Source organism: Triticum dicoccoides, chromosome 4A (assembly GCF_002162155.2).
Source record: "Triticum dicoccoides isolate Atlit2015 ecotype Zavitan chromosome 4A, WEW_v2.0, whole genome shotgun sequence".
Lineage (NCBI taxonomy): Eukaryota > Viridiplantae > Streptophyta > Magnoliopsida > Poales > Poaceae > Triticum > Triticum dicoccoides.
The window spans coordinates 597,029,836-597,037,899 of NC_041386.1; the positions used below are offsets into that span (position 1 = coordinate 597,029,836).

General features: G+C 43.6%; 1 pseudogene; it reads right to left on the reverse strand.

Annotated features, from left to right (window-relative positions):
• Window positions 1-4,985: 4,985 nt before the first annotated feature.
• LOC119289300 lies at window positions 4,986-7,696 on the reverse strand (annotated as a pseudogene).
• Between the last annotated feature and the right edge of the window lie 368 nt (window positions 7,697-8,064).

An 8,064-nucleotide genomic window follows, 5' to 3' on the forward strand; every position in this document is an offset into this window, starting at 1 on the left:
TATTACCTTTTGGAGAGTGGTATCTCCTAGATTGGTTAGGTGTCACTTGGGAGCCTCCGTCAAGATTGTGGAGTTGAACCAAGGAGTTTGTATGGGCAAGGATATCGCTTACTTTGTGAAGATCTACCCTAGTGAGGCAAGTCCTTCGTGGGCGATGGCCATGGTGAGATAGACAAGGTTGCTTCTTCGTGGACCCTTCATGGGTGGAGCCCTCCGTGGATTCGCGCAACCGTTACCCTTCGTGGGTCGAAGTCTCCATCAATGTGGATGTACGATAGCACCACCTATCAGAACCACGCCAAAAATCTCCGTGTCTACAGTGTGTTTGCTCCCTCCAAACTCCTCCCTTTACCTTCATGTGCAATGTTTTACATTCAGCTGCTATACTCTTAGACTTGCATGTGTAGGTTGTTTACTTGACTAGTGCTAAGTTGCTGAAATCTGCCAAGACATAAAATTGGGAAAAGGCTAGTTTTTTATTTGGTCAAGTAGTCTAATCACCCCCCCCCCCTCTAGACATACTTTCGATCCTACACATTGGGATTCTACTTATGAGGATTAGAGGATCTAGGTCTAGCTCTAATTAGATCAACTAGGATCAACTAGAGCTAGGACTAAAGGAAACATGAGGAGGTCCAAACTTGTATATGTCAATAGAGAAAAAAACCTGGTATATATAGGTTGGAAGGGAGGGAGAGGGCAGCCAAGGAGGGAAAGTCTCTCCTTGGGGCACCTCCCCCCCTCCCACCCACATACAGACACACACAAGGAAGGGCCGCCACCTCCTATTGGGCCAAGTTGTCCCGATGCTCCTTCCCCGGTTTGGTCTTTTAATGACCGTTTGTTTTAAATTTATTAGAAAAGCCTTCTAATAAATATTAGACCCTTTTATATATCAGTTAACAGCCGAGATACCCGATATTAGCCGATACTCTCAGAAACTCTTTCGGTGACCACGAAACGCCTACGGATATTTATGAAACAATTCCACAAACATATTATCATCATTCCCGTCCTACTAACACTCAGCGGATAGTAATTGCCTTAAGCTTGTGACCCCGTAGTTTTGGTAACTCATAGACATGAACGAAACCCCTTTGCTCAATGACAGATGAAAGAAACGTGGACGTCCATATCGATCCCTATGAGCACACGAATGATATTCAAGTGAATATTTGGTTATCATGTGATGTTCCCTTTGCTTCGCAATATTTCACAAAACCCAGGATACATCGGTGTCCTCCTGAGTCATTACATGCTCACGATACTGTTATCCTCGTAACTGGTTTTGTTCTTCTTTCTCATTGTCGTGTTCCGGCATCCCCGTGACGTAGTCACATGTGTCGTGCCGGACGATGATTAATACCATCACACCGAGAGGGCCCTAAGAATATCTCTCCATCTTCATAGGAGCCAATCCCACTGTCGGGGTATCTAGTCCCTTGTCAAACTTTCTGATGAACCTGTAAGTTGTCATTATGATCACCATGTTACAGGTGATGTTTGAGCAACCCCAAAGTCCACCGTATGGTAAGAAGTGATTACGATACTCTCATGGTCTAAGGAGAAAAATCACACGTTAACACTCGGTGTTGTTACAATTGATTACAGACGATATAAACTCAATTCGTTACACACAAATTTTGGTCGATTCAATATGATCGTTCTTCTAATGTCATACTCTAAATGTTGTTTTAGGAGTATCGCTACACTTAGCGATATCCTAAGATCTGGAAAACATGATCACCAACAACATTTGAGCCAGTCTTAGAGGCAAGATTAGGAACCTATTCTCTACTGTTTATCATTCCGCACGTGCATATGAGTTTTCCACTGAGTCGCCTATTCCAGGATCATAGCAGTTATAGCGTGAAATATAAACTCTTAATTATGAAAATGAAATTATAATAATACAATATTATTGCCTCTAGGGCATATTACCAATAGTATTATGTTGTTGCTGCCGATGCAAAGTCCACCAATATCGCGTCATGATCTGAAGTCACGACTGTCAGGTGAGTTTAATCAGCAAGTGAAACCTTCGTTGCCAGTCCACAAAAACCAGCACTCGGTCTAGGCGCACCATTGTGAAAGTACCACATGTAACCTTCATCTCAAAGGTCGGGCCTGAGTAACCCAAATCTAGCAGCATGCAGACATCAACCTTGTCTTGAAAAGCTTGGATCTGCACACTGCTGCGTTGTCCAACTCCTTCGTGCTCATCTGTATGTAGAACTTCATTGAAATCGCCCAGGCAAAGCCATGGGAGATTGCTGGAAGTACCGATGTTTTTAATAGTATACCATGTTTGGTGCCTCAAGTGGGTTTGAGCTTCACCATACACTATTGTAACTCTCCAAGGATCAAGGCTTGGTTCAAGAATGGAGCACTCAAAATGATACACAGAGTAACCAAGAATATCTATTTTTATTTCATTATTCCAGAAAATGCCAATACCGCCACTTCTTCCCTGGCTATCAATCGCATATCCATTATCATACCCTAATGTTCCTGCTAAAGATTCTACCCTCGAGCCTCTTGTTGGGTTTCTACTATGTAGAAAATGGTAGGGGGAAATTTCCTTCTGAAATCACAAAGCTCACTGATTGCCGTGGCTCTGCCCGCACTGCAACAATTCTAGCAGAAGACACACATTGGACATGGCGGCACTCCTATAGGGAGCCTAACAATTTTGCCATTGTGTTTTTTGTGTTGCCGCCGTTCTTATGCAATGTGTTCTTATCTGCTGCAATTACTTGTCCTTGACCTGTTTTGTTCCTGCCGAGACGAGGGGCTCGATGGGATTTGAGGGGAAGGTAGCGTCGGTGTTTTTCCTTGGGTCGACATAGCTGTTATGACTAACTCATCTGCCACTGGATCAACTGTCGCTGCGAGCTCTGAAGCTCGTTTTTTGTTCAGTTTGGCCTTGTGCATGTAGGCATCAGGGTCCTCATACCCTGATTCCCCGCTAGCTTCCTCCTGGGTGCGCTTTGGTCCATGACCAGTCCTGCCGCCATGGCCACGGCCTCGCCCTCTCCCTCCTCCAGGTTCTCTCCCCGCTCCCTTGAACCCGCTAGCTCACAGATTTTTGAAAACTAGGGCTAACGGTGGATGCACTCCATCCCGACATTCCTTGTACATGTGGCGCAATTAACCACAAACTACGAATGAATCTGGTAGCCGCTCATATGCGACTGTGAAGACCATATGTTCATACACATTTAACATTTTTCAAACGCTTGAGTTACATTTTTTCAAATACTTGTTCAACATTTATTTTAGATACTTGTTCATCATCTTTTGAACATATGGTCAACATTTCTTCCATACTCCCGCCGTCCGGTGAAATGTCTACATATAGAAATTTTAGGACAAATAATGGAGTGGAGTAAAAAATGCATTGGGAAGATGCAAGCCACCATCTCTTTTTTTATTACCAAAACCCCAATGAGCTAAATGCAGAATGTTATTGGTCTTGATTACCGTGATATGACAGAGAAGCATTTTTTCTACTTTCATGTGCATTAGGAGGATAGAAATACACTCTTTTGTGGATAAAATTTAAAGCCAAACGTACACCCTTCAGCGAACGGAGGGACTACACAGTTAACATTTTCCATAAGCTTGGTTAACATTTATTAAATACATGTTCAACATTTTTTTCAAATACTTGATTAAAATTTGTATACATATTATAAAAAATTCATCATTTTTTTCATACATGGTCAACATTTTTCTATACACATTTAACATTTTCAAATGCATAACTATTTTCAGAAAAAAACTTTATGTAGAGTATATTTTTGTCATGTATATCTTTAGAGTATTTGGAGGCGTAAATGAAAGTAGAAACCGAAAAAGGAATAGCAGATCATTAATACCAGGAATATTCCGAAAACGACAACAATTTATCCTCATCATTGATATTAATCGGGATACCGGTAACTCCGTTACACTAAACGCAACTAAACTCGATTCTTCTAATTACGCCTATGGGGAAGTGCAACCGACAAATAAGAATCATTCGCCCGGTATAATAAACAGATCTGAATCACATGACATTGACGCGGCGGGCAAACAAACAGAGTTAAAAATAAGCAGGTGGAAGAGAGAGAAAGGGTATATGATGGTCATCACCTGGAGGTGCACCGCGTGAGCTGCTGCGTCAGGGCTTGCACCTCGTCAAAGTCCACTTCGGGCTCCTCCCTGCGATTTCCAGAGCAGGTAATTAAGATGAGTCAGTACCGAGACAGAGAGCAGAGGGAGAGATGATATAGGGCGTGGGGGCGGACAACAGGATGTCGATGTCGTCGATGATCTCGGAGGCGTCGTAGATGAAGAGGCGGGAGACCTTGACGGTGGTGCCCTCGTCCCACAACTCCTTGAATGTGTCCTCGTCCACGACACCCTGGATCGACGTCAACCACGGAAAGGCAAACTCATAGGCCAAGTCAGGCCAAATTCGACAACCACACGACTAGAGGGCAGGGTTGGGGCCTCACCTCGGTGTACATGCCGGCGATATGGGCGTTGAGCTGGACCCTATGGTATGATGTTCCAGCGATCATCGTTGGAGCTGTAATTGGCGACTTAATTAGCCCAGACTTTTCGTACCAATGCAAATACACCTAAGCCCAGAGATGCTCTTCACGCTATCTCGCGAACCGACAGCTTTGTGATCCCTGGACGTGACCTCGCAGACCATCCGTTCTGTTTTTTCCCTCCTCTGGCTACTGCTCGTGGTGCCGTCGTACTCTTATAAGAAGGCCACGCTGAAATTTCAGACCGAAAGGACATGTTTAACATGCGCAAATATGGTGATTGGCTACACTCTGGGTACAACAACCAACAACAAGACTTGCTTATAGAGAAAAACAAACCGAACATACAGCAAAACAAAGTCACTAGAGGACCAACCAACCAGGTATAGGTTTTATAAACAGCCCATAGGAAGGGCGGCAACACATCCACGACACACTAAAATATGGACTTCACACTGACATCAACACACGACAATAGTTTTCGTTCACAGGGTTACGAGCCCAAAGTTCCGACACGAGAATATTCATCTAAGTTTTACGCGCACCATTTGAAAACCGCTACATCTTCGGAGACACATGGAACGCATAATGCAAGGGATTACATGGGGCCACACTCTTCCCCTTTCACTTGCCGCTACTTAGGAGTTAGGACCGCATGCCGCGATCTGCTCTTCAAGCTGCATCAAAAGATGAATAATAGGTCAATGATTAAGATAAGTCTATGGCACATAATGATGCTCAAGTCACGTGGTTTCACTAATCAGCCATGTTACAAGTTAGCTAGTTTCTTATTTGCGCATTTGGCGAAGCTTAATTTAAGCTGGGAAACAAAGAATTTCTACCACTTCTTTTTAGCTACCCTGTGCATCTACCAAGCATGATGACAAAATTACCACATAATCATTTAACGGCTAAATGAGACTTTTCGGTACCTCAAACTAAGTGATCCAAATCTAAATGTCAAAAGAATTAGATTAAGGATTAAAGATTGTTCCCTTTTCTCTATCTTAATATGACCAATCTATGAGTTATGAAACTAGTGGAAATTTGGTATCACAATCAAACATTAGGCACATAAGGTGCTACCTGCATCATGATCTCCAACTCATGTCGCACAATATAGAACTCATTTCTAACAAGAGCCAGTGACACGAGACACCTGAAATAATGCAAAAATACCACATTGTCAAATTCTGAAGAGGTTAACAGAACTGAGATGAAATGGTTCAAAAATTGTAACCCTATACTTCAAAAGAGAAAAATCTCTAGCCATATATGAATTTAGTTGTGCGATAAACAGAAGTCTGGAGCCAATAAATTACAAGAGAACCATCAAAATGTAGCATATTCAGATAATGAACTGAGTAATATCAACAACGTGATTGCAGATGAAGTGAAAAAGCAAATCACGTTACTTCTTAACAATGTTAGATTGGTATGAGCTGAAAATAACGACAGAAAAGACAACATGAGCTGGCAGGTTTACATGGAGACATTAAAAAACAATGTTGTGAATAATTATTGTGTAACAATATTGAATAAGCTGTTGAGTTCTGACCCATGTTTGTATTGTATGGCATAGAAGTTGCCGAAGTGCATGCAGGCGAGGTTCACTTGCTGTGCACCAACACTGAAACATGCAAAAAAAATGCAGATCAGGAAATTAGGAACTTATCAAACTTATTTTAAACTGAGACGTCAACTCAATAATATTCCCAAGGAGCCATTTCCTATCATGATTGTCAACTCCATGAATTGTTTGATGAACCAGAAAAAAACACCATTGCCGTTATGTGCAATAGCAGATCAGTAGTACTAGAAATATTCAGAAAACGACAAAGTTTTTCTTGACGAATCATGAAATTGTCATGAATACCGACAATTCCACTACACGAGACACAACTACAATCAGGTCTTCTAATTTTGGATATACGACACCCGAATCACGTCCATGACGTAGACACCCTGCGCCTGACAAATCTGAATAGAAACAACACCGTTCCAATGGAGAAACAGAAAAATGGCCATTGGTGTTATGTAGAATTGCAGATCATTAATACCAGCCATGCTTATAAAACAACAATTTTTTTCATGCTCGGACTAGAATAATGGCATTGCCCGAAGAACAGACACGATAGTAGAACAAACGTTTGCAAAACGACAAAAATTCCCCTCGCCAAGCTATACGATTTGATTGAAATTTGGAAGAATACCAAAAGAATTCGTTACACGATATATGACTAAACTCAGCTCTTCTACCTATGGCTATACGACGCCTGTAGAAACGACACGAACCTCAATTGTGCGGCCGTGTCGTGAGGTACGCACCCCATGCCGACACATCCAAATAAAGAACAACATCGATGCGGTGGACAAACTAGAAAAAACACAATTAGAGATACATAAAATAGCAGATCATTAATACCAGAAAAACCACCATTAGTAATACACGAAATAGCAGATCATTAATACCAGGAATATTCCCAAAACGACAACAATTTATCCTCATCATTGATATTAATCGGGATACCCGTAACTCCGTTACACTAAACGCAACTAAACTCGATTCTTCTAATTACGCCTATGGGGCAGTGCAACCGACCAATTAGAATAATTCGCCCAGCATAATAAACAGATCTGAATCGCACGACATTGACGCAGCGGGCAAACAAACATAGAGTTAAAAATAAGCAGGTGGAAGAGAGAGAAAGGTTTTATGATGGTCATCACCTGGAGGTGCACCGCATGAGCTGCTGCGTCAGGGCTTCCACCTCATCAAAGTCCACTTCGGGCTCCTCCCTGCGATTTCCAGAGCAGATAATTAAGATGAGTCAGTACCGAGACAGAGAGCAGAGGGAGAGATGATAGAGGGCGTGGGGGCGGACATCAGGATGTCGATGCCGTCGATGATCTCGGAGGTGTCTTAGATGAAGAGGCGGGAGACCTCAACGGCGGTGCCCTCGTCCCACAGCTCCTCGAATGTGTCCTCGTCCACGACACCCTGGATCGACGTCGACCACGGCAAGGCAAACTCATAGGCCAAGTCCGGCCAAATTCCACAACCACACGACTAGAGGGGAGGGGAGGGGCCTCACATCAGTGTACATGCCGGCGATATGAGCGTTGAGCTGCGCCCTCAGTGCTGCGGCTGCCATGGCAAGGCGAGGAGAAGTCCGGCGGTCTGGGGGACTGAGCGGTGGAGACGGGGGCAATTCGGCTGCGGATGCGGAGTGAACGAGGACGGGATCGAGGAGGAGCGGAAGTTGTATAGCTGGGCTCACGAGGGTCTCTCACATAGGCGTTTGGCAGCGAGTGCTCTACTAGCTGTACTGCGTCGTCGGCCGGGCGCCACTAGCTAGCTTGGAAACGGCCCGCGTGCGTAATGCGTGCATGCATCATGCATTCAGGCACGGAGCCACCGGTTGTGTGTCCACGTATTCATGGAAGTGAGCGTCTGTTTCAACTTTAATCTCTTTTCCTTTCAGAAAAAACTTTAGTCCCTCACAATGTATATAGGGACGAA